The sequence below is a fragment of the Apteryx rowi genome, unplaced genomic scaffold (assembly GCF_003343035.1).
Source record: "Apteryx rowi isolate R43461 unplaced genomic scaffold, aptRow1 scaffold_513, whole genome shotgun sequence".
In the NCBI taxonomy this organism is placed as follows: Eukaryota; Metazoa; Chordata; class Aves; order Apterygiformes; family Apterygidae; genus Apteryx; species Apteryx rowi.
The window spans coordinates 29,281-56,566 of NW_020450776.1; the positions used below are offsets into that span (position 1 = coordinate 29,281).

The window sequence follows — 27,286 nt, forward strand, 5'->3', positions numbered from 1 at the left end:
TGAAATTAGGATTCAGGCGCTCCCACAGCCTCTGCAACGTGCTGCATGCCAGGTCACAACGAGACACGTTTTTCTCTTTGCAAATAAAGCCTTATTCCAATTACAGTTTGGGAATGATCCATTATATTTGTACATTCTGATAGTACAGCTAAAGCATTTTAAGCTGACCAAAAAAAAATTACTAATGCCTTTGCTGTTTAGATTTTTGGATAAATAACTGTTTGCATCAACTAGGGGGGGAAAAAAAAGGCCCCCAAAGTTTAGTTATCTGAAAAATAACACTGGCCCTCTGTCCCAGGGCAGGGAGGTCCAGGTGCTCCAGCACTTACTGCTTTGCCTCGCGTGCCCTGCGCAGTAGCTCCAGGAGTGTAATACCCATGTATGATATCCTGACATCTTACCATTGCATCGGATACTGCCCTTTGCTAGGACTTCCAACCACTAGAGCCCCTGACAAAAGCCCTTGAACCACCACCTTCCACTGAAAGCCATGTTTAGCAGAACTAAGTGTCTCAGCTGATTGCACGGTAGTTGTAGAGACTCTAATTCCTCTCAGGTGAGCAGCAAAAGCAGAAGGTACTACCAGCTGAAGTTATGTGACAGCCTAAATTCATTGACTTGATGGCCTCCAGCTTGTTCTTATTGATTAATGATTGAGCACTGACAACCTCAGCTGCAAGCCAAAAAGGGATTTGGGGAACAACCGACTTATGAAGCCACCATATACAGAACAAATTCACAGAAATGTGAATTGGCTCTATATATTTACTCTCTGTTCCGTGAACAAACAGGATTTCAATTTCCTGAAGCTTACCTGAACACCACAAAATCCAGAGTTATTTCAAAAGGGAGCTTAAAAAGAAAGCAAGAAATCAGAAATCAAGGTCTGTGTTCCTTCGCAGCGCAGTTCTTTCTTCAGTAGTCACAACCAACTAGGAATAGGATTGTGGTCAGCAGGAAAATTGCATCAACGCATAAACTTCCTTGTTTCACCATCACATTCGCTTTGCAAAGTAAAGCTGTCTCAAGGGGAAGTAGCACGCTTACGTTGCTCAAAATCAACACTGGCAGCTGGCATGTTGAAACCCCATGTAAGGGTGTGTGTGCAGTAAATACCATAAAGTCTTTTTTTTAATGTAAATTCTTCCCCCAAAATGGATTAAACATAAGGTTACTACTACAGACCAATATGTTCAAAATGTCTCAGTTGGGTCCACACCCCCACATGAGAAGGCGGCAGCGAGGAAGGGTATTAGTAAGACCTTAAAAGATTTGGGGATTCTTTTTATTTGTAGCCCAGATTTTCAATCTTTTGGGAACTCCTAGATCACATTTGAATATACTCTATACAAACATGTGGAATGGACATTTTGCTCCTTCCCTTTTTTTTTTTAATAAGTCTGAGCTTTTTGTGTCATTACTTTCCTAAGGGATCAAGATTTTAACAACATCAAACACCATAAGAATTGGCAACGGTCTAGGTTGGTGTCTCAGCAAAACTGGTTTAAAAGTGTTAGGAAACTACTTTCTTGCCTTGTTTGTAAGTGAATCGCATACACCAGTTCCTTCAAATGTGCAAAACTGCAAGGTGGTTGAGATGTAAAGCATATCTCATTTTTAATCTGAAATACTTAGACTCACATCTGATAACCAAAACTGTTCTGCAATAAGTTGCTTATACAAATATGGAGCAATTTGCATGCTTGCATCTGACATCAGAATTTGCACTAGAACCCTCAGCTGGCTTATGCAGCTCACCCTTCGGGGAAAAAACAAAACAAAACAAAACAAATCCAGTGTTTTATTTAAATTCTACTATGCATTGAATGTTATGCAACTGCACGTTCTGGAACTAAATAAATTTAAATGCAGAGATTATAGCTCCTCCTAGATGTCACGCCTGAACATATCGTCCCACCTGCAGATAGTCTTCCTGACCCAATTACAGCTCTGTGCAGGCACAGGAGCTTGCTCAAGTGCAACACACACAGAAGCAAACTCTTAAAAAGAAGGAAAGACCAGCTGCAGATCACAATAAACGGTGTGCTGACTAATACAAAGAAGAAACCTTTCCGTAGTCAATACCAGAACTAAAATAATCTGCAAAGATAAGCAATAGTGATTAATATATATCACTATGGAAAGAACCTCCACGGTTTCAAGACTTCAGGAAAGGACAGCCAATTCCTGTTTCACTTGGACATTAGTCCAAATGCATACAGCAGCTGGACCTTCGCAGGACCAAATTCAGTACCCATCCTTGTCATTGCCAACCCACAAAAAGCTCACGTCCTTGAAGAAGAAAAGTATGAAAACTGGAGGAAAAGCATTATACAGAAAACAAAGAACCTTTTGACCTCAACCTTAAAAATAAATAAGTAAGTAAATGACAATATGTAATGATCAAAATACTTCAGAAAGAGAATCTGCACAGTAGACCACAGACTCGTGCAGAAGGTGCTGGGTGGAAACCCCCATCACTTTTAGATCGCTGCCAGACCTGTCTTTTCACACCCCCACGACTGCTAGAAAAGAGGAAATGAGAGCCGGCATTTCGTGGTTAGGCTTGGGAAAGAGACCAATGAAGTCCTGTTACGCAGCGGGGCTCGGTGAAATAGAGGTCGGCAATAACTGCTGTGCTTGTTTTCTGTTCTGAAATGATGCTCCTGCATAAATAATCCTCTTTGTATAAATCAAGTATCTGCTGCTAGCATCAAAGTCAGGCTCACTTGTTCAATGTAACAGGCACTGCAGATACAGTGGTTTAACTCACAAAAGGTGATTACACAGTTTTGGGAAACTGTTTCATGCCAATCTAGCTCTGAAATCTTCAGGGAACTAATTTTTACCCTCCACTATCAATTTTTCACTTATGTTTTGCTGCAGAAAGTTTAATTGCTCACTTTTCTTTTTAATATACACTCACAAAATGGCTTGCAGTCATATCGCCCTTTAACGTCATCATGCCATATGCCACAGATCGAGTAGCCTCAGGCAAAGCAAGTATTTTTGATGGGAGAATTCCAGAGAAAATCCAGCTGCAGGAGGCACTAGCAGCTCATTAGATAGCACTTCTCTCCCCACACTTTTGTAACGAACCAGTGCCTTAGCATGGGTTTGGAAGGTATCGTGCTGGCTATTCAGCTACCTGAGAAAGGAAATGTAAAACTAAAAAGGATAGTACTTAAGACAACTGAAAAAGAAAAATCTCAGTGAAATCCAGCATGCTTTACCATTTACTCAGCAGATGACAGGGAACACTGCTAAATGATGTTCAACTGAAACTGGTTTTCATCCCTTCTCGACTCCACTGCCTGCAAAATGTGCTAATAAAGCCTTCGGAGCTGCATTAAGAGCTATTCTGATGAAAGATGATTTCTAACTGTAAAAGCATTACCATATATTTTGCAGAGATTTAGAGCAAAATTACAGAAAATCATCAGTTGCCAGCAGAGTTTCAATACCAGGAAACACCTCGAGTCGCTAAAGCCACACCTCTGAATTCGTAAAGAAGACTCTCCATTTTATATCCTACGGACCAATTTTTTTACATTTTTACTTAGTCCTGATTCAAGTCCTAATTCCCCACTGACTCGCTGAACAAAGAAATGAGGCTCAAATCTGTCCAGGCCTTGAACAGTTTTCACAGTCCAAAATGTAAATGTCTATCCGTTTCAGAAAGACTTGCATTCAAGTGATATTCTAAATTATTGAAATGCAATGACAGTTAACAGGTGGCTTGGTGCAACATTATGCAGTAAGGTCACAAACCCAAATGGGCTCTGTCTGGCCACTTACATGCCATTAAAAACCCAAAGAACGTGAAATTAAATGAAATACATTATAAAGCACTTTCCGTTTTGCTGAACTTCACTGGAAGTATTGAAATGAGGAAAATTGCTTGGCTGCAGTCAGTTTCTGCTTTTTCTCTCTCCGACTAGTTTTAGTTTTGCTTTTATAACACAACATTCAAGAATTGCTCATGCATATAAAGTTCCATTTTGCAAACTGCATCAGATTTCCGTGTTACAGCAGTGAACATAATTTTAAATGCGGGTCCTCGTGCAATTTTTCAGCATTACAGTCTATTAGACAATATTCTGTGCCAAAGCAAGATTGTTGGTTTTTTTCAGTTTAAAAAGAGCACAGTACAACAGGCATAAGAGCATGTTTCTGTATAGAGTACTATATAGCTTAAGTTTTAGCAGGAGTAAAAAGGAAGTGACCAAAGATTCCTCCGTTCTGTTGCTTTCACCCCAACTGTGATCATCATTGTATCTCCCAGAGCGCTCAGTTGTTGGCAGTTTTGTTTTAAAACAAACTACTTTGAACTCTCCATATAATTAACTACTAACAAGGCTGATTTATATGTATTTTACAGCCTTTCAGTTCTGACATCAGCCAGACCATCTAAGGAACTTCCAAGTTATGTTAGGAATATTTTGGGAAGCGCTAGAAAGGCGCACGGGAAACGCCTCAGGAAGAAGCCGGCCACCGAACTGGGGGGACTTGGCTTTTCAGAGACGAGCCTGCAGCAGGCTGCGGGCAGGGTCACGGCCTCCAGCAACGCTCCACCGACTGGGCACCAGGCCGGCAAACACCCCTGTCCCCCACAGCTACGGCAGAGGCTCAAAAGGAAAACTTTGGGAGTTTCCTTGCTGTTTTCAGCTAGGGAAGAATGAGATCGTTCTAGATGAAAATGTGAGGGCAATTACACCTGACTTGGTAATAAGATTACCTGTATGAGGGGGAAAAAAACGGATGACAAAGGCGTTCCTTGCATTCCTGTAGGAGCTTGGTGGGGTTTTCTCTGCTACTCGCGTTTCAGGCTCGACATGCGTTCCCGCGCTGTGCTCTGCCCCTGAAACATCTCATCTGGGCCCTGGTGACAGGGGCACCAGAAGCCCGAAGCAAAGCTGAGCCCCGTTATTCGGAGCGGAGCACAGGCGGGACCCTGCACGCCCTCCAACGCCGCGGCCTTCGGGGACGCCGGCAGCCCCCTCGCGCAAGGGCACCTGCCCGGCGAGGCTGCGGGGCCACGGCAGCGCCTTGGGGCCTACCCGGCCTTTGGCCCCGTTACTAGAACAACGCTCGGGGCTTTTAAACCGCCCCAAAATATCTGCCGTTGAACGCCTGGAGGAAGCGGCGGGCGCCGAGCTCCGGCCCGGCCCCACACTCGCCTCACACGAGGCCCCGCAGCCCGGCCCGGCCCGGCGCCGCCGAGGGGTTTCTCCGCGGAGGCGCTGGGGGCGGCGAGCGGGAAGGAGCCGCAGCCGCAGCCGGAGCGGAGCCGGCGGCTCGGGCGGGCGCGGCGCCTCCCCGGGCGCCCGCGGGGCGGAGCCGGGCGCGGGGGCGGCGGCGGCAGGTGAGCGCCGGGGCCGCGGCTGCGCCCGGGGGCGGAGCGCGGGGCCGGGCCGGGCGGCGGCGGGCGCTCGCTCGCTGCCTCCTTCCCTTTCTCAGTGCCTCGCTCGCTCTCGCCCGGGACGGCGCCCGGAACTCGGCGCCGGCCGCAGCCCCGCGCCGTTGGCGGCTCCGCGGGAAGCGGGTGAGTGAGCGCCGATACCTGCCGCGGCGGGGCAGCTGCCTCGGCTCGGCGGTTCCCGCCCCGCCTGGCGCCGGGCGAAGGAGGAAGCGACGCGGGCTTCGCCTGCGGCGCCGCCGGGGCGAGCAGCGGCGCGGCTGAGCCGCCCGGGGCCGGCGGGCAGCGCTGCGGGCGGCGGCGGCCGGGCCGCGGGGCTCCGCCGGCGGACGCGCCTCCATGTTGGGCTCCGCGGCCCGGCGGGGGGCGGCCGCCTCCCTCCGGCGGACTTTGGCCCGGAGCGGCGGCGGGTGCCGCGGCCGGGCCGAGTTCCGGGGCGCGGCGGGGCCGTGGCCGCGGTCATGCGTGAAACCCGCCGGCGGCGGGGAAACTCCGCGGCGGCGGCGGCGGGGGGCGGAGGGGAAAGGCGGCTGCTGTGCTAGCGGCGCCGGGAAGAAACGGCGCCGTGCGACGAGATAATGAGATCCGTATGGTCTGGTCCCGTAGCAGAAACATGGAGTTCGCTCCTCGCAGAAACGCGAAGTTTGAGTAGAGCAACTTTTTTCCCCGCCTAGTTTTATCAATGCGCCGTTTCTGCCTCTAGCACAAGAGCGAGCTGGAGGCGGGTGACCGGCGCGCTGCCTCAGACACCGGCTCTGCGGCGGGGTGACCCCCGCCAGGCTGCCGGAGGGCGATGGGAAGCCGAAGAGCGGGAGCGCGTACCTGCCGCGGGCCGCCAGCCGTGCGCCCCGTAACGGACCCGCCTTCGTTCGTCGCCAGAGAATTCCCCTTCGCAGCGGCGTGTGAGCTCCTGAATGAGTGAGCTGGGCTCTGGCTGTTGTGCCCGTTCGCTTCCGAGTTGTCCAACCGGTGCAGAGTCGGTAGCGTTGATCTGGACGCGGGAATCGCCGCGCTGGATTTAAGGGCGAGGATAGTCTGGTCCGTAGCCTGTCTCTGGGCAGCGGTTAGTGTCGGCTGCATCAGAGGAGAGAAGGGAAACTCTGGACGAGACAGGCGTGGAGTAACCGCTCCTTATGTTAGACCTTACCCTCATTTCAAGAATTAATTTAAAGCCCAAAGTATAATATTTAACATCTCTCCGAATGTCCTGTGTCAAAATTCTGGATACTCTTGTTATTTGTCCAGTTTCTTTCAAATCGTATTTGGGCCTTGGCCTTGTGCAGTTGTCAGTCTGTTAGCTCTGTAATAAGCCAGCAAATAACCTGTCCGGGCCTCCTGTCCATCAAATAAAGCAATGTCATGCATCCTGGTCAAACTGGAAGATGTAACCGAGTAAAACTAGTATAGCTTTCTGAATGAGCGACTGGGAAATGCTTCTTAAGTGGTTTAGCAATAATTCATAAACATCTAAAAAAGTGTATATGCAGCATTTCCTGTTTAATTCAGTTCCTGAAAATGGCTGTTTTAAAAATAAATAAATAAACTAGAGTTGATATTTAGTCTTCTAACTGATAGATTTTCAGTTGCCCCCACTACTGTGGGGAACCTACAAATACTGAGGGAAGAGACAAACATAATATGTTGCAATGCATAGCTTAGAGAGTTTGGGGTATTTTTTTTAGTTTTATTCCCTCACTTTGGGTATCATGTTTAAAAGGTAAAAATCTGTTTTTAAAAAAATACGGCTCTGTGCTCTACTTTAAGAAATGATTAAGTACTAGCATTTTTGTAATAATTTTCTTGACCCAGGTTATTTGACTATAACATTTTCCTATCATTTTCAAAATTACCTCTTTGTAAAATTGAATATAGTGAACTTCTGAAGAAGCTGAGGTATGATCATCAGAATAAAGTGCATAACTTTTGAAACTGTGACAATCTTAAATTTGAAACACATTACTAGATATTTTATTAAGCATTGTTTTTTTTTATGGTTGTATATGAAGCTAAACATAACAAAATTAAGAGTTAGCAATACCTCCAACATTTCATCCTAAATCTAGTAATTCAGATTTGGATATGAGGGAATTGCTGCCACTCAGTGGCTGACACAAAAGTATAGAAAACTATAATCTGTTACACTGCCAGGATGTACGCGCAGTTATTGAGCACATCATTAAGGTAATTCTCTCTGATGAGTCTGCGTGATGTAGTTGTCCAGGAAGATGCTCATATTGCTCTGAACAGTAACTCATTCTCAAACCTTTTTATTCCCCCACACACACACTTTGTATTTCATAAATTATAAGCCATCTTTTCCTTGGGCATAGTTATAGAGCAGGGTCATAATCTATTATTGAATGGGAAAGTGAAATAGTGTATATAGCGATATAATAAATTTAGCTTTTTAACCACACAACATAGCCGAAAAGATCCTCTGTAAGGAAGGAATTATTTTTAAACTAGAAACTATTTCTAAACTAGACAATTTATGAAGTTCTATAGCTACTCCTTTTATAAAGAGAAAACTTTAGGCAGATCTTTCAAAGAAAACTTGGCTATTTGCTGAATAGATGGGTTAAGGAAATACCATTCAAACCTGGAAAGGTGACGTCTCTTATGAAAATAACTGATTTCCTGGGAAAAACATGCACGCTTTCAGGCCTCTGAGTCTATTTTCATGTCTGAAAGCTGCAGTCATCAGAATTAAACTTAATCTCAAATTGAGTGCTTGGGGGCCTAACAAGGACCCATGCGTCCTTGTTTCTGTGTGAGGGACTTTGGCGTCCGACACTGGGCTCTGCGCCTTGCTCCTCTGCCCCGGGGCCTTGGTGCCGGTCGCAGGCTGGAGCTCAGCCCTGGCCTCTGCCTTGGAAAGAGGAGCCTCCCTTCGCTGCGATTCACTGCGCAGCCGAAGCTGTGATCGCAGCAAGTGCGGACAGATGCATCCAAGCTACCTTCAGGCTGGCTAGTAGCACCTACGGTGAAGCTGCAGTGTCATAAGCCTAAGTCTGTGCATGTAAATACCTCAGTGCTGGCTAAGGCGAGGAGAGCGCGTGCCAGTTTTAGGTTCACTGACCGAGGTATTTAAGTGCCCTAAAGCTAACTCAGGTGTGTCTCTTCATGCCACATTCGTTGTGTGTCTACAGTCCTCCATCCCCTTCATTAAATATATGAAGTAGATATTTAACTCACCATGGAAAGAATGGAGGGAAAAAGGAGTAGGCAAGGGATTGAAATGTTTCTTGGAGATGAGTCAGAGCCGAATGTAAAAGAGGACAAGAAGGGATTTGCCAGCGGAGTCTGGGGGCTGGCTGACTTTGCGGAGAACCGAGGCCTCTGGTAGCATTCACTGCTAAGGAAGGCAGCGGGATTTTACCCGGTTGTTGCCCCCGCATTAAGCGCGCTGCTCCATCCTGGACGTCAGGTCCTGCCCAAAAGGCACCTAGTAGGTGCTGAACCTGTTTGTGTTTAACTGTCTCCCTTGCTCCATGAGAAAACCTCTCGGCTTCCTCTGAAGCTTCCTTGACCGGCATAATGCGAGCGCCTGATTTGGTCCTGTGGAGCTCCACGTGAAGCCGAAGGACATGGGGCAGCAACATGGGAAGGGGGAAACTACATGTGCCTGTTCAGCACTCGGGGGGCAGCACAGAAAAAGTGGTGGTTTCACCTCTATTTGGCCATTTGCCTCTATCTGGTCATGCTTGGCAAAGGTAGGCTTAACTGAACTGGGCCTTGGCAAGCATTGTCTTTACAGGCTTGGTAAAATAATGCTGAAATGGTCTCTGTTATATTCCCATTAAAAAGGCTGTATTTCTAACTGTATGGATAGTGCTTTGGCATTTTCTTGGAGAGGCATTACCTCTCCAAGCCAGAGCCACCCAATTAACTTTTGTGGTATACCCTGGGTAGTTTTGCAAAGCTCTGCTCTGTGGCAAGCAGCGCGCTGCCTCTAGCTCCATAGGGCCACCTAAATTGTACACACTGCCTTTGTGACTGGACCTGCAACACTATGCTCTTACTCTTTCCAGATACCCAGATATGTAAGGAAATAAGAGAGCTGGCAGAGGAGCACAGGGGACATGGCAAATCCGTCCTTGGCAAGAGTGGTGCAAAATTCATTTGTGGTCGGATCTAGACCAGCCTCTGTCATTAGAAGTAATGCTGATCTAGAGAATGGAAATTTGATGTGCAGATATGTATTTCAAGTTATTTTCCGGTTTTGCTTTTTTGGCTTGTTTCTTAAATGAAAATTCATTTAACTGGAGCATTATATCTACCTTTCAGTGACAGAAAGGTTTCCCTCATCAATGAAGTGAGTTACATTTTGAACCTGTTAAATTAGCTGTTGCTCTTTCCTGGTTGATAGATTTGATAGTTTCTGACTAAAAGAAGGAGTTAGAGATCAATAGCTGCAAACTGAAGAGGCAGGCCATAAAATAAATTCATTAAAAATACTTCTTAAACTAAGAGAGAAAGTGTGTAAAACTGCAGAACGCTTATTATGGTATCCCAGTATTGAAATTTATGTTTTTTGCAGGAAATATCTTTTCCTTTCAGTGTAATGCACTATCTAGAAAAGTTTATTTAAGGATACTTAAAAGCATTCAGTTGGTGTTTATATGCTAATAACTGATCCATAAATTCTTGGAACAACTGTCAGAGAAAACTTCATAAACATGACGTAGTTTAAGCTTTTAAAGCCTTGTATGATACTTGCCTAAATTCTGAGGGGGGAGGATGTGTGCTTGCTATCTCCTGCCCTTTGATGAGGCAAACAACAGATATATCTTTAAAAAGAAAAGAAAAAAAAAAGTAGCACCTCTCTGTATGCCCCAGAACAGGATTATTTTGAATTCCAAGGCGCTGCCTTTTGAGAACAAAGCAGATATGCAACATAAATTCCTGTCCTGTTATTTCTAGTACTTTTCCTCAGAGCTGTGTGCAGAATATGGTCTTAGTTGGTTGAAATGTAACCAAGTGGTGTCACTTTTACCCTTTGGTGGCCAGAGTGGAGTTGGAATAGCTTCAAGGAGTCTAGGCACTAGGTCAAGATATCATTGCGCTAGGTGTTATATGTATCTATGGCAGAGACCCAACTAAAACAGCCCTTCCCAAACAGCTTAGGAAGGGTGCCCCTCTTTTTAGAAGAAGTGTAAGTGGTCTGAAGACCTTTCTGCTTCACTGGGCTCAGAAGAGTTGTTCGAGATGTCCAAAACAGTATCCTGTTTCTCATCTCCTGGATGGCTGAAAACCTTTGAAATGTCATGCATGTTTGTGAATGGGTGGCTTTAATTTGCAATATGTTTAGTCTTCTGTAGTCTCAGAAGTGATTTAAATATTCATGGACTTGATTTAATCTTGGCCACCTGTAATATATACAGTGTATCTTAAAACATATACAGTAGATCTAAACCTCTGCCCCCGTTTGTTCCCCATCCCTAAGCTATGAAGTCATGCATGTTGCTAATTTGGAGCTGAAAGCCTAGGCCTGGGTTGGTTCAGCCCAGTTGGTTGTTGTGTGAGAGTTTTATAACGATGAGATGACAAACAGAGAAAATTGCATGCTTTTTTTTTTTTTTTTTTTTTTTTTTTAGCACTCTAAGTGTCAAGTTACCTTTGGAGCTATTGAAAACCTCATTTTTCATCAACACCTACTTACTGGAGATCTATGAAAAGCCTTTTATGTGTATGTTGAGTTTTACTCTTCATCGTATTCACTGTTTTCTTGAGGAGGTGCATTTTAAGCTTTGCCATGTTTTTTTTTCTGTCCAAGGGACCTGTTAAACCCAAGTTTTTAGTCAGTACTGCTTTGTTCTTCATCCTGCCAATGACATCTAATTTATTTCAGTGTATCTGGTGTGTCCACGTTCAATACAGGCATAGCTTCAGGGAAGAAGTATTTTTGGTTGTGAGATCAGATTTGTCTTTCTGATAGTTTAGTTTTTTTAACTTATAGCCAGATTTTTTTAAAGCTGGATTTAGATGCTTGAAGATCTAGATAGATGCTCAACAAGATGATCAAAAATGCCTGGCTGCCAAGCTCAAGGTTACACTTGGCTTCCACAGGTCACCTTTTTCTGAGAAAATAGGCTCTGAGTACAAAGGCGGTTTAGATAAGCTATTGCTAACACAGTTTGGTGTGTCTCAACTACGCTTTCTAGGAGAAGAGTGCACTGGATATTGCTTGACCAAAGGAGGAATCTTGCACTACTCCTTAGAAGAAACAATCCCTCCTTCCCAAAAAACCCTCTCTATGAAAACTTGGTAAGAATTTAGGAAATACAGTCCAGACAGTAGCAAGTAGGGCCCATTGCATGCTTTTGACTTGTGTTCTCAGGAGAAAACTAAGACGGAGAGGGACATTGGGCAATAACTTTGAAAGACTGTCATGTCAGTAGTGTGACACGGACTGCTCTGAACATTTTATCTCAAGATTCTCAAGATATATTTGGTAATGCCTGTGGCTGACTTTGCATTTTGCTGGCCCAGCTATGTAACCAAAACAAGGAATGTTTTGTACCCCACTGATTTTGTTAGTGCCTGTTGCACTGGAGAATTCACTGCTGTGCTTGCTGAAGAGCCCAACCGTGTGTCCGAACAATTTACTGCTCTTGCAAAAGTATGATTTATTGTTCCTTATTTTAAAAATTGTGCCTAATGTATTTGCCTGTAAGAGACGGTACAGATAGTTATGTCTTATATCAAGTAGGGTGCTCTCAGGATCTTTGTTTTTGTTGAGGAGCTCTGTTCCCTTTATAGATAAGAGAAAAAAATCTTGCAGTAAGATCTGAAACCCTCAGAGTCATACAAGTATCTCTGCATGTGCAGGTGTAGGTTTGATTATATATACTTTCAGTATTGATAGATATCTTTTCAAAGGCTGCAAGACATCTGTTTTGAAAAAAAATACTTTTTTTTTTTTAATATATCATTTCTTACAGTCACTGTGTGATGATAATGATTACATTTTTTCACATCCGGTGTGCTGCTCCATTAGCACTGTGTCCGTGTTGAACTTTGAGTTGCTCAGTAAGAGTTTAGCTGTTTTGTTCTATACCCGTTGACCAAGGACTGTTGCCTCCAATGAACTCGGATATTCCTACTAAGGGCTTAGGAATGCCACGGTGCCCAGGGGCGCCTGTTGCCAAATACCCAGAGCAGATCCATCTGTCTGGAAACTGGGAGAGCTCTCTCATGTTATGTTTGCTTGTTTTCCTCAGTTACTGGAGCTGACACTTGTAATTACTGTTTGACGAGCTTATCCTGGCTTCCCTAAGAAGCAGTGCTTTGGGGGCAGGAGCCTCTTAGTACGCAGGTCTACCATTCTGGATAATTTAAGAGTTGAGCCAAACTTTCACCTTAAAATTTGTCCAGCGTTGCTTTGGCCTGAATGGTGAGTCATCAGCACTTGGACCTGTCTTCTCCTATTCTCTCAGCTGCCAAAGGAGACCCCAGCATCCCCCAATGACTTAGGTCCTGCGAGAGCAGCCCCCGAGAGAGGGTGGGAAAGCCAGGACTGGGCTGGTGCAGCACAGCCGGAGCGGTCGGGGCTGCCGGGCTGCGTCACCCCGCTCATCCTCGCTGCACTGCGGTCATCATGGGGTGCCGCCAGCCCCGCTGTGCTCCAACTCCAGCTCTGCCAACGCCAGCTCGTCTCCAAAACCTTCGTAACACAACCCGAGCACCAGCCGGCCGGGCTTGGGGCGGCGGAGGAGGACATTGAGCTCCTGCTTGTTGTTGTTCTCCGGTTTCTGCCTGAGTTTAATTTGCAAATTCTCTTATTTCCAGCAGTGCTGCTAGGTTTTCCAAGGCAATCACAGAGCTTTGATGTAATCTGTGCTGGTATCTGCCAGATTGGTTTTCTGACCTATTTTGAATGTTGCAATTTGGAATTAATGTTACTTTCCTTTTCCAGTGGGTGGCAGTTGAGGCAAAGAGAAATGTTTATTTGCTTGGAAGTTTATAGTGATAAGGATTTAAGGAATGGGACGAGAAGCCAAGGTAGGCCAGAACTTCATGGCTTTTGCCTCTCCTTCTGCTGGATTCTCTTCGCTAATTACGTCTCCTGGCTGAGGAGAAGGACAAATCAGATGTGGACTTCTTGTGACCAAAATCTACTTGTAGTTTCAGTTGCATCTACTTTGTGTGTTTTGTTCTGTTGCTGATTTTCTTTGTTCTCCTAGTGGTTAGTAGCTGGGAGCCCAGTCTTTCCGTCCGTAGAGCTTCACCTCGGGTAAGCCTAATGGCCAACCTCCGAAGCAGGGGCGCCTAACCCTTTGCAGTTGCACGTTTGGCTTCTCAGATCTGTATTTAGATTTTGAACATGGTAAGTAGTAGCATTTATTGCCGTTTCTTGCTGAACTCAAGGCGGAAGAAAGTTCTGAACTGCGTTGCGTTAGGCGCTCGCTGTTTGCAGCGTGAGCGATGATGCAGCAGGCTCGGCCAGGCTGCCCTTGCAGTACGTGCTTGCTTTCGTCTGGACGCTCAGAGGCATTGCATGTGCTGCATCCCACTGCCTTTGTCACCAGAGCGCTCGGTACGTTCACAAAATAGTGTTTGTGACGAAACGAGCTTTTTTCTTTTTTTTGGCAAAGGTTCCTGTGTGGCTTTTGAAAGTGCTGCCAACCAGCAGGGAGGGGGATCCTTTCTCATTTTAATAAGCAAATCATGACCACAAGTATCCAATACTGATCCTTAGAAATGTACTATGTACTAAAACCCCGATACCTATTTCCCTGAAGTACTGAGTTGTGACCGAGAAGCTTTTTCACACACATTTCTTGCATGGAGTTAGTGTATAGCTTACTCACAGCCGAGTTTCAAGTATTTATTATTAAAATACCGTTCTAGATTCCAAGTGCTGCTTGACTAAAGTACACATTAGTGCATTTAGTGAATATATAATTAGAAGTAAAGCATAGGCAAAATACATATTTAGTCAATATAAATATATATTTTAATGTGAAAATTAATACTTTTCTGCATCTATTATAAATTAGATTAAATCTATTTGAAAAAAATTCTGGATGAAGTATGTATGTCAAAGCTGAAACCAAAAGTCAGGTTGGGAATTGTGCTTGGATGGAGGAGCATAATTTGATTTAATTTAGGAATAACTACGTTTCTTTTTTTTTTTCTTTCCAAGTTATTAAAATTATGATAGTGCCTTCCAGCACTTTCCATTGCTTTACACATTGGGTAAATACTTAATTCCACATAAAAACCTGGAGAAGTCTTTTATTTTTATGAATAATTCTTTTTCTAGGAGGAACTGGCAGTCCTTCTTCTGTAATATTTGATTATAGCGAATTTACCAATGAATCTCTGTCATCTTCCAGCACAAAATGAGATTATACAGGTATTTGACGAAGCTAGTTAAATTGGATAATTATTATAAATACATTTCAACAGCTTTACCTTGCCCAAATTGAGTGAGCTTATCTCAGCTAAACCTTGTCTAAGCGTGTGTGGCACTCCACTTGAAGCCAGTTTTAACATTGATGCAGTCAAACACAAAAGCTTGTGCTAACACAGTCATTATAAGTAGTTATACGCAGATTTGTCCCTTCCATGGATACAAAACTCTGCTGCTGTTGGACCAAAGTTCAGCCTGATCGACAGATGAAAATTGTAAAATCCTTTAGGACTCTAAGGGGGAAAATATCCAGGAAGGAATCTTTCTACCCCTCCTGGCCCCATCAAAGAAATTAGGAGAAATTACAGCAGAGCATCCAGGAGCTGAGCTTCATCTACGTGATACCAAAACTGATTCTGCTTATCAGCAGTACTCTCTGGTTGACCGAAAATGGAAATCTTGTTTTTTAAGCTAAAAATACTCTGAAAGCCGTGACATAGCGGGTATTCAGTTTTGTGAAAGAGACACAGTCAGACAGAAAATGGCTCTTTTCCTTTTCCTGCAAGGCTTTATAACTGCTACAATATCTGTGATGTCTGTAGTGTAAGTCAGTCAGTGGGGAAGAAAACCCATTTATTTATTTCCAGTTCTGTAACTTTGTAAGGCCTGTCAGTTACCCAGTTGTTAGATCGCCATTTACTGGAAAAAAAGTGGTGTACACCTCCATGGAAACTCAGGAAAAGCCTCTAAATCCTTTTAAAAGGTTTTGATACGCACACACACATACGTATGGTAATGGCATACTTGGATTCTTGATTTTTTTTATTTTCTCGAAGGCTTGATGCTATCAACAAACAAGTGGAGGCTAGGGAAGGCTTTGTGTGTTGTTTCTAGTCTAGATAAAAAAAAATCTCTACTTGTATTACATTTCTGGTCTTTTTTTTTCCATAAGTCTGATTTCCTTACTACTTCTACTTGGTGCTGCTTTCCAGTAAGTAAGTTAATCCTAATACTAAAAAAAATTTTTGAGTGAGCTTAGCAGAGGGGTGTTTTGTTTGTTTGCTTTAAACAAACCATGGAGGCTATACGGTTCTGGTTTGAATTAAGAGCTCTCCAGGCTAGGTTATATGCTTGACCGTTTGCAGACACTGTGCTGAGGCAGTAGTATGAGCATCCAAACTCTGCAGAGGAAAGAGCCATATTTGAGAGTTTTATCTTCTTAAAAGCACAAATAAAGACGTTGGATTCATGTAATCAAAAATGTTTCCTATAGGTAGGTGTCCTAGGCAGACAGAGGATGGGAAAATGTATCCTTATTCCATTGCCTTCAGTTTTGCCTTTCTAATAGCATCCTATTGCCTAATGAGCAAAAGTTAAAGTAGGTCCAACTTAAAAACATGCCTATTTCTCCATGCTTTTGTCGTTTTTTCCATGGTCCACTAGTACTTAACTGGAGCTCCAGTTGCAGTGAGTAGATGAAGAAGAGTGTGCTTAGGCTCTTCTGATCAGGGTCTTATTTTGGAAAGCCCCCTTGGATCATTTCCGCCTCCAGCCTTGCACAGCCGGGGCCTCTCTCTGTCGGAAACCTGAGCAATCTCTGTGTAATTAGCATTGCTCAGGTCTGTGTCAGGGCTGGAACAAGGAGGAGGTAAATGTTTCTGCCAAAATCTCAGGGAAAGACAAACAGTCTTGAGACTTTGTGGGTTTTCTGGCGCAATCTCTGGGACTTTTTGCTGCTTTATGATGTATTATGAAGTTCCCGAGAAACTTTTTTTCCCTTGCAGTTGCACTTTACATCAAGAATTCACATCTTGTATACCCGTGCAGGTGTGTTGGTAAGAGGAAAATGAGAGCAGTAACTGAGATAGAGGTTTTCAGTCATTTTGGGGAAGAAGCAGGAAAAGGATGTTTGGGAATTTTTTTTTTTCCATTTTATTTCATCCTTCTGCAGATTCCAGTTAGACACTTGCTTGGTATCGCTTGGACCCCTGCTCTGATAGCCTGAGTGCTTCTCTCTGCTGGGAGCCACCATCACAAACCAGATTAGCAACTTCACGTCATCCTCATATTTACCTGAGCTTGTGGTTGGTTGAGCTTGCAAGTCTTTGCTCTCAGCTCAGCAGCATTTCTCCTTTCACAACTTCTGAGTGCTCGTTCTGGTAAACTGAAAAACTGGAAGGCAAGTTCTAGGTATCGGTGAAGAGAAGCCTTGCCCCTCAGAGAGGAGGAGAAGAATACGTGGTTGTGGGCAGTCCCTGCTGTGTGTCTGGTGGAGCCCCAGGCTGGAGTCACAGGTTGTACGTAGATCAGAGAATTGTGTGTTTGGGATTCTTGTGATGTGTTAGCCTGGTCTGTTCAGCAGGCTTCATCTGCAGCAGTGTTTTTTGTTAATCTTTTCTGAATGTTCCCTTGCTGTATAGAGTTAGCACCCTTGTAATTTGTGTTCGCAACCTGGGTTGGGTAGCTGGAGATGCAGGGAGTAGGCTAAAGAATAAGATCCTTTGCACCACGTGTCCGTAGTTGCATCTTCCCACAAGCTCAGACGCTAGAATTGTTTTCTTTTTTGCAAATGTGTAGCAAAATGTGACATCAGATGCAGAGGACATTCATAAATATGCCAGTGGTGAAAATGAACATTTTTTATACCTGAGTGACAAGAACAGCTACAAGTGGGTAATTATGTTCCTAACAAGCAATGTATGAGGAAGGAGTAAGCTGGTTGCTTCCAGTCCTTTTATGTGGGTCCTAGGATCTAGAGGCTAGTTGACTTTGACAGTAGATAAATGCATTTCTGAGCTGGCTTCCAAGTCATTTATGTATTGAAGTTGTCCAAGTAAGCCCTGAGCTGGCGTTTTGGAGCACAGCATTTGCAATCTGGGCAGGCTGTGTGTTTTCAGGTGCTGTTAACTACTAAAAAGAATGTAAGCTCTGGCTTTGAAACAGTTTTTAAAGTGTTTGGTTGTGTGTTCCTACTGTGCAAAACAAAACATTGCATCCTTTATAGGTCAGCAGAAAGGGCCGAACCGGTAGCAGGAATATGGCCAGCGTGTTACTTCCCCGGCACTGCAGCAGGGTAAGGGGCATGCAGCAGCATGGATGGGAGATCAGGGGGCCTGAGAGAGGGTCACAGGTGAATTTTGTCCTGTTAGTAACACCCAGTCCTAATAGTACTAGAAGTAAGTAACCCAGAAGGCAAAGCAAAATGCTATTTTACTTTGTAGCCCAAACAAAAGCCAGAAACCTCTGTACTAACGCTTTGCCTCAGAGCCATTTTCTGTTGCAAAGACAACCAAATTTATCTATTGTTGTTATGCTTTGGCTTGCCTACACATACTCAAATACCATATAGCCCAGCATACCAGGAAAGAGCTAGATAATAACATGAGTAGTTGGACTTGAGTTCACCAGTCTTTGAACAATATTTGAGTAAATCACATTGAAAACAGTTAAACCTGTTTTTCAGATAGTGTAGAGGTGCTCACTAAGATCTCAATATGGGTGTATTTTAGCTGATGTAGTAGTACCATCATTGGCATAGACATAATAAACTCTCGTGCTCATACTCCATGCTGCAAGCTTCTCCGTTTCAAGAATGAGGTTTCCCTGGTTTTAGCCAGACAGCCTGTTTGATTTCAGTGGGTCTTTCTTCTTGACGAAGCGCTAATGTTTTTGTTCCTTCTGTTGCAGTTGCTTTGACCAGCAGCATTGCACCTGATAAGGGTTGTATGTCAAAAGGAAAAACCCTTTGCTGTTAAGATTAAAGAGCAAAAAGAGAACTAAAAAGAGCAAAACACAATTTTGATACCGTTTTCATAAGGGACTAGTCTGCAGACCTCTGGACTCTCAAATTTGATACTTCTTCAGATCTGATTTTCAGGTAACATATGTGCACATCAATCTTAAAGATACTATTTCACAGAATTGTTTCAAACCCTTCTTTCATTTCCTTTTTTTATTCCTGCGTGCTGTTTTCTTATACTATGGCTTTTATTCCTGTGCTTTGCTGAAGAGCCAGCTCCAGAACTTTAGTTCAATACTTCTGTCTTTAAATGACTTTCCATACAAAGATTTGCACTGAAACCTTAAATCAAGAAACCCAAAACAGCTTTGTTTTCCTGTTGCCCAGGAAAACAAAGCTCTTTTTTTTTGATCAAAGTTCTCCCTCTTTTTGATCCTTGGTTTCTGTGACACATAGGACACCTAAATAGCAAACAGTCAAAAAATGATTTTAAGAAACTTTACTGAGTTACTTTGGCTTCCCCCCCCCCCCGCTTGAGACTGATGGTAATTCAGCCTGGGTGTATGATACAGGCACACACTGTGCGCGTGCTTTATTTCTTTCCTGCACACACTGTGTTCCTAAGAAACTTAACATTTCCACAGAGAGGCCATTACTAAAACAAAGAACCAATTCCAATGGAAATACTAGCAGGAAGCAGTACACTGCAATTTAAGGAATTTCTGAGATCAGTCATTAAGTATGTCATCTTGCTGTATCTTTAATTTGCTATATAGGAACTGCTGGTTGCACAGGTGTCCTAACTGGAGAAAATCCAAGTTTGCAGTCTTTAAAGATTTATCTTTAATTTTAGTATCTAATTTATTCAGGAATGGCTGATATAACTCTGGAAAATAAACCTGATGTGGCAAAATGTTATCTTTTGCCCCAAATTAAATCTCTCTGGAAGCTTGAAAGCATGGAGATCTGGGAGGTGGGGGTGTTATCTGTTTGGGATTTTTGTTTTGCTTTGTTTTTATTTACTTTTTTTATTCTGAACAGACTCTGTGGTGTGCTATTGTAAAGTCCCTCTGCAGTTTGGAATTGGATATTTCCAGAATGTGTCACAATAATTGGTTTGTTTGCATGAATCCCTTCAAAAGAGCAACTTAATTGCCGAAGTTTTATATTAACCTGCCCAAGTGATGTGTGTTCAATAGCTAATAGCACAGGAGGTATCATGGTGAGCCAGCATGCTGAAGCTGCCGATATACTGAGTTTTTTCCTTTTCAGCATGCTTTGTAAAGTCAACAGAGATATGGATATATGGAATAAAATTCTGAACAACTGTATTACAATTGAACAGTTCTGCAAATGTGTAAGGTTCCTTACTTTGCATTGGTCACAGCTGAAATTTATTTATGGAAATAAATGAAAAGAACTGATATTATGACTGTGCAAAGTGTAAGGATGCACCAATAAAGAGGCGTATTCCTATAACACCCCAACTTAAGCTTTGGTTCTCTCTCAGTCCTTCATAGCTGGACTTTTCTGTGCTTGAAAGGGTCCTTGTCTCTTCTTGCCATTGATATACAGGGCTGAGGTTTTCCTGCTGAAGGAAAAACTGGCCAGACTCAACATGCCTTTTCTAATAAAGCTCACGGAGCAGAATGCCATCCTGGAAAACATAACAGATTGGGTTTTATTCAGCTGATGTGTGCTGGACCTTTAACATGCTCTCGTTTATCTCTCGCTCACAGAAGCGCTCTACAATAGCAACCATTTAATCTTTTTTAGATGATAAAGCCTTTGTTATGACTCCAGAGTTTGATAGCTGAAACTTTACCCTGCACTTTGAACTTTTTGTTGTTGTTGTTATAAGGGTATTTTTTCCAGTGCCTGTGGAAACATTCAAATCCCTGACCATCCTCGGGGGATAACATAACTTTTTATGGAATCAAATAGAAAAAGGTCTCTGTTAGAGTAGTGCAAGCATAGCCATAACATACTTTACTTCCTTTTGCGAGGATATCTAATATCTGTTGCTGCCTCCTAACTCCTCTCTGCAACCCTTCTGAGCTGAGGCCTAGGGCATGCTCAGCAGGAATTCCTTTCGCACTGGGGAACCCAAGATTTATGGGGCACAGAGACACCATGAAGAAAAATCAGCAGTTTTGCAATGAATGGAAAGATACATATTTAATGTTTCAGTTCTCTGTTCATGGTTACAAGTGTAAAGATGCCATTAGAATATCAGTTTCTTAAATAATGCATATCCTTATAGTAAGTGCCTGAGGATATATTTCCCAGGCCAGCAGTGCTGCATGTTGTATTTGGTTTATACCAGTGAGGTTTGCTTTGCGATTTTCAGTTAGGAAAAGCACTTGGGAACCCTTGTGCAGATTCTTGGGTACCATTCAATCTTGTATCCTGCAGATCGGATTGATATAAAACAGCAAAAATATGACACCGTTGTCTTTATTGCGCCCTGGCTTACATTTTGGCTGGCCCCTCTAATATGTTCCTAATGTCCTGATCCAAGGCAGAGTTTTAATAATTTTGCATTCTGCCTCAGAGGTGGCTCTTTCTGTGGCTGATCAAAAGATTTCTGATGCTGTTACATACAAAACGTAAAGGTTCCTATTTTGTTTACCCTCCTACTTGCTTTCTGTTGTTCTTATTCCGATTATTCTTTTAGTTTGAGATATTTGGTACAATAAAGTTACAGCAGTTGCATGAAGCTCGTGTCACTTTGGCAAGAAACATATGTACTGTTTGAAATAATTGGTGTTGACTTCAGCATGAGTGCTCAAGGGACGAGGATCATGCAGTCCAGCTTGATTGCCGTTCCCATTAGAATGCGGGACGCTCACCACCCTCAGCTGTGCCCAGTTTACCTGGAAAAGCAGGAAAAGTTTTGAAGCTATGGGCCTCATTTATGTGGATTCTTCTTGGTTTCACCGAGTTGTGAGTTCCTTGCACCTAAAGGGTTCCCTGCGACTTAAATTCATTGCAGCCTGTGTCTTAAAAGTTGTAGGCGATCAAAACCAAAACTTATATGTCTGGGAAGATGCTACCGAAGGAAAAAACAGAAAAAGAGAAGTAAACAGTGAGTCTTCAAACTTTGTATTGTGTTGTCACTGGAATTACATTAATAGAGTTGAAGTCTTGTAGTTGGGCTGCACCAGAAACAGGGTCTGGTTTAGGAAGGGTAAACTGTCGGGCTGGGCTTCCTGAGAAGGACAAACCTTGTGACTCGTTGGGTTAGTGCGTTTACCACTTACTACCTTGTGTATTCAAGGAAAAAGCAAAGATAATCTGATGATGGTGTGACTGTTTCTGTGTTGCCTAAATGTAGTTATAGCCAAGACTTGGAGAAGACGGAACAAAATCCTTGCCAGGTAGGAAGGACAGGTATGATGGGTGAGTACTCTTGGCACACAGACAATTCCAGTTATTATGCAGCTATCTGAAGCGGCAAGCCTCCAGCTTTCCACGTATAAAGGAAAATAATTGCCTGACGAAGTCCCTGGGATCAAGGCATACGATACGATAGAAACTGTGTCCTTCTGTCCTTTGATAGAAACAGGGCCTTTTATTTTGTGGCAGGTAGGAAAGCCCCCCTGGGCCAAACCTGTGGCTGATTCCAGACACTGGATGTGTATTGGTTACCTCTCCCACTGCTCCCTAGAAAAAAGAGTTCATAAAGTGCTGGGAAATGCCCAAAGGAAGATTAATATGTAAACTACAACTGGGCCAGCCTCTGAATATTTCAATGGTGCAGTCTCTTATTATGAGTTAGCTTCCTTCCTTAGTGCATAAAGGCTGGTGCTAGCTGGGCATTTGTTGTTGTTGTTGTTGTCCTTTAATTTTGTAGGAATTCTGCCTTAGTTTTATTTTTCTCCGTTGAAACTGCTCTGAAGATGGAATGAGTTATTTCCTTGTCTTCTCTATCGCACTTGTGATTATTGTGACTCAGAGTTTTGTAAAGAAGTTTCACAATGCCAGGAAGAGATGGAATTATCCTCATTTAAAGGCAGGCAACTGTTATAGGAAAAGTAAGATTCTCATCTCTTTTTTGATACCTAGTCTGCTGTTTTGTTTTTACCTATACCTGCCTCTTCAGAGCACATCCCAGATGATTTCTTAGTCCTGTCCTCAGAAACAGCTGAGATGTTTTGGCTGAAACTTTAAAAACAGCCCTGTCCCCTTGAGGCAAAACACCAGTCCGAAACTTCAACGTGGTGATTAAAATTAGACGTAGTTGTAAATAACTGAAAACAAGTCTACTAATCTACTAATCAGAGGCGCTAAGCAACTTTGATGGAGTTCCCTAGCAGTCATACCTATAATATTTGAGCAGTCATAGGCTATTATTACTATTTTGAATTAATTAGTTGGGCAGGAGATGTTTTAACCTAATCTGTAATTATATATATAAAGTGTTCAGAACATGTGAATGCTCTATTAACAACTTCTGCACTGTAATATCTTTTTACTGTCTCATCATTCAGAAATGTATTTTTAAAGGGAGAGAAGCAGTCTGCAAGAACTATATGCTTGCATAGGTTAAATTCTATGTATTCTCATAGATTTCTATCTATTTGGTGCCACACTGAAATATTACATGATATTAAAGTAAGACTTGTGAAATGGGCAGGATCAAGTGTCAGCTACCAGAAAAGTTGCTCAGTGTTTTCTCAGAAAGTGCCGTCCCTCCGTTTCCTGCCAAAAGAGGAACTATCATTTGGAAATGAGCCAGAGATTCATGTAATGAAATATCGTAGCCCAAGTAATGATCAGCACCAAGGGGAAGATTCAAAAATCAGGTCATACCTGGTTTGCTACTTTTTTTGTTGTTGCTTCTTCTGAAGGAAAAAAAAAAAAAGCATATCCCCTTGCTGCCATGCCTCAAAAAAGGTGCAGAAAAAAATGGCAATTCTTGAAACAGAGGATTTATGGAAGGAAATGCACAGCTGAAGGAGCTGCTGCTGTAATTAGCTTGTCCATGCTGAGTTCTTGCATGACCAAGAGACAACAAAAGTAACTGGAATGATTTTTAGCTCTGTCCATGATGTTTCTGATGTTCTCCACAAAAACCCTGAATGTTACTGAGTTTGATTCTAACAACTTTTCTTCCAGAAATATGTTTTTCATGGGCCCAGCATTGTGAGACATCAAAATGCTCCCCCCCCCAATATAATCCTGCTCTTGCCTTAGCAAATGGCACGCTTTTCCATGGGAATGCTGTGAATCTTTGAATCGTTTATTTTAAAAAATCTAGTCCTTATGGGTTACATATAAAATGCATTCAGCATAAAGCTAAGGTCAGCTGAAGCGTGTTAAATCAGCTTCAAACTCCAGACGTGTCAAGTCTTTCTAGAAGTCTTTGGTCCACAGCAAAAGGGATCTGTTGGTTTGATTCTTTGCTACCTAGAAGAGCTTCTAGAAGCAACGGATGGAGGTTTTGGAGCTGGAGAGAAGACCCTGGACTGCATGGCTGGGACGGGTGGAATCCGATGAACAGCCCTTTGCAGCCAGGAAGATAAGCGATGATGGGTAAAGATGAACTTCTGCACTCGTGCCTTTGGACAAAGATGAAGAACAAAACAGACAACATACTTCCTCTATTTCTGTAGCTGCCAGGCTTGAAGGCTGCACTGTTGGTAGTTGCCTGGGGCAGCAGGCTGCTAGGGGTGTTAGCATCGACATGGTTTTGGTGCCTACAGAGCCTGCATCAGAGCACTGTGGAGTTGGCCTGATTACAAGGTATATGGGATCGCAGTAGCTGTCCTGATCTTCTCTTATTCTACTGGTGGTATAACAGATCAGACATATGTTTTGGCATACACCTCCTCCTAAGAGGGCATATATGTCTTTAGGAGCTGCAGGGAGGCTGCTAATGGTGGTCCTTGGACTGCATCCTGAAAGGGATGTCACCACCTCCGAGAAGCAGGAGAAATGAAGTTAGTGATATCTTACGGTCAAATCACTTACACATGTGATATTTATTCCCTTAAATTGTTGAGTGTTTGAATGCTGAGTTGTAGCACAAGGATTTTTTCTTTTCCAGACTTAGTGGCCTAGGTCTTGGAACTAGGAATTATCAGGTGAATATTTTCAGTATCGTATGAATCCACTCATGATGTTGTTCTTCTCTGTTCTCTGTTATGTTTTCCTAATAAACTGCATGTTCCCATGTACTCCACTGGCTTGCTTGGGTGGGAATATTTTTCTCTGTTTTGCCAAATGGGGTGGTTAAACCAAGAAATGATAGGGGCTGTATGAAGCGTGATGGCAGGAAAATAATTTTCTAAAGTTCTTTTTCCACTTGGTACTTCCATACTCCATCAGTTATTAGATTTAGCTATTTTTACTTAGGATTATTTATTGTGAAGGTACTGGTAGAGGAAGCTGGGGGTTTTGAGTGATAGCAGCTTTATAGAGGAAATAGGTTTTATGTAACATTGTGCATGGTATAAATTAGGGACTTGTCAATTAAGGTGCTATTAACACCTACATCAAGCCTGGCATGTATTCTTGGCATCCAAAAATAACATGCGGTTACGTTTATGTGCTTTTTAGATATTCAGAAAAATCTTCCTTTTGGTTCCAACATCCAGCCACCCACCAAGCCCGCATACAGCTCATTTCAATTGCTCTAGGCTTCGTAGGACATTTTTCATGATCTTTCTTAGGAAACATATAGAGCCTCAGTAGTTCCCAGCAATAGTACTACAAAGTGCTTTTCATGGACTTGCTATTAAAATCTATGAAAGGTATTGAAGAGGGCACAGCATGTGCATTCAGTATGATACCATCTTAAAAATAATATTACAGTAATTCTTGGTATTTATGTTGGCTGCTATAGAGTTTTAAATAATCCTTAAGGTATGGAATTGGCTCTAAATAGCCTAAGAGCTCTTTACTTGGTAGAAAAAATTTTATTTTTGCCATAATCACAAAGTCCCTTCTGGTTTTCAGGTCAGTTGGAACAAACTTGTTCCAGGGCCCTTGAAAGGAACAGCTTTTGCAAAACAAGTCTATTATTCTTGTTTATAATTTTATAAGTATGTAGCTCAAAGGTGAGTAGACATTCTCCAAACTGCTTGAGATGCTGCTTGGGAATTCAGACCAGTTGTTTTCAACTCGTTCTTAGCTCAAAGTTTGCTGATTTTGTTTCAGATCTGAAAAAGGGCTTGTGCATCCGGAAGCTTTTTTGCTTTTTTTTTCTTTTAATAAGTACATCTAGTTAGTGATTACCTGTCCCTACAATTGTAACCCGTGCTTAGTCAGCACTCTCGGTCCCTGGCTCACGAGTAAGGAAGGAAGGCGGGAGTTTCCCCAAAAATGACTAATCCCCGGGGGGAATGCTCTTACTCCTCCCGCCTCTCTGATCGTGGGAGCAGACTAACTAACCTGCCTGCGTAATGGAGCTTCCCAAAGTTGCTGAAAGATTGTTGATTCCCCTTTCCGTAGGAAACGGGATGAAGGTTTCTGAATGTGGATCCAGTAACTCATCCATAGGAAACGGGATGAAAGTTGCTGAATGTGGATCCAGTAACTCGCTGTGGCAAGGAGTTAGGAACCTGCAACTGGCCCTTCTGGTGTCTCTCTAAAAGTATTGCGTTGACTTTGTGACTATTTCCTTGTGTCATTCTTGTTTGGCTTCTTTGAGGACCTAAAGGGAGAAGAAATGTAACTCTGTCTTCTGCCTTGCTTCTGCACTGTACTTGGAGAATCTCACTGCTTTCCAGGAATATCTTCATAGTCATAGATGATGATTCCTGTCCCTGGAAGCAGATTTAAAGAAAATGAAAAAGCACCTGCTTCCCTGGTCTGGCCTCTTTTTCCATGTTAGTGTATTGGGAAGGGGAACGCTTCCCTGGGGTTGTAGGGAGAGCGGAGCTGATTGCTGCATAGCACGTAGAAGGTGTATTTTGCCAAGAGCCCTGAAATATTTGTTAAGAAGAAAAACAAACCTAAAACAGTATTTGCTCTTCTGTAGGCAAGAGCTTTATTGTACTCGCTTGTCCTAAGTTTTCAACACGGTGTTGGAAGGTGTAAACAGTGACTGCAGAAACATTTCTACCCTAGAACTGGGTGTTTGGCTCTCCTGAGCTGCATTTGTATCCTGCAACAGTACAAGATGCTTAAAATGCTTTTATTCCCCTTCTTTGTTCATAAGACTCGCAATAAAACTCTGGAACCTCTCAAATCTGCTTTTAAGTTGGGCAGAGGATCCATTTCTTGGGCAGTACCTAAACTGTGCATCATTGCTACAGAACTGTACTGTATACTTGTGGTATTTGAGTCCTTCAGAGGTAAAGACCTTGGGAAATTTTAACAAAGTCTGGAATAACTAAGGATTTAAACTCTTGCAATCCCTAATGACCTAATGTATAGAGGTCTAATTATGTTTATCTATTTGGCACTGATCCTTTTAGTTAATCTGTCATGCGTTTTGAGAAAGGTCAGTATACATATATGACTAACACATTGTGTTAGTGGGACCTTTGAGAATATGGCTGGATTTTTTTTTTTTTTAAGGAGCCGTTTTCAATTTCTTTCAATTTGCTTGTGCTAGTTAGGCATTTTCTGTCTATCTTTGCTCCATTTTAAAGGAATGCAATTGCTGGAAAAATGCATTAAGACTATTTGCAATGACAGGAAAGAATCTATAGTCATTATTTTGACCTATTTCTTTCTTGAAAAATATTTGCTTTCTTTTCTGTGTATTCTTTTGCCCTAGAATGAAGGGCAGGACAGATGCAGTCATTGTTTGCAATTT

At 42.9% G+C, this 27,286-nt stretch overlaps 1 protein-coding gene across 2 annotated transcripts in view; it reads left to right on the forward strand.

Annotated features, from left to right (window-relative positions):
* The first annotated feature begins 5,461 nt into the window (after positions 1-5,461).
* The window catches only part of PRKCD (protein kinase C delta), a 64,570-nt gene continuing 42,745 nt past the window's right edge, over positions 5,462-27,286 (forward strand). For both annotated transcript variants that reach the window (XM_026080275.1, XM_026080277.1), the window contains exon 1: positions 5,462-5,545. The gene's annotated coding sequence lies outside the window, so the exon portion shown is untranslated. The remainder of the gene's footprint in view (positions 5,546-27,286) is intronic.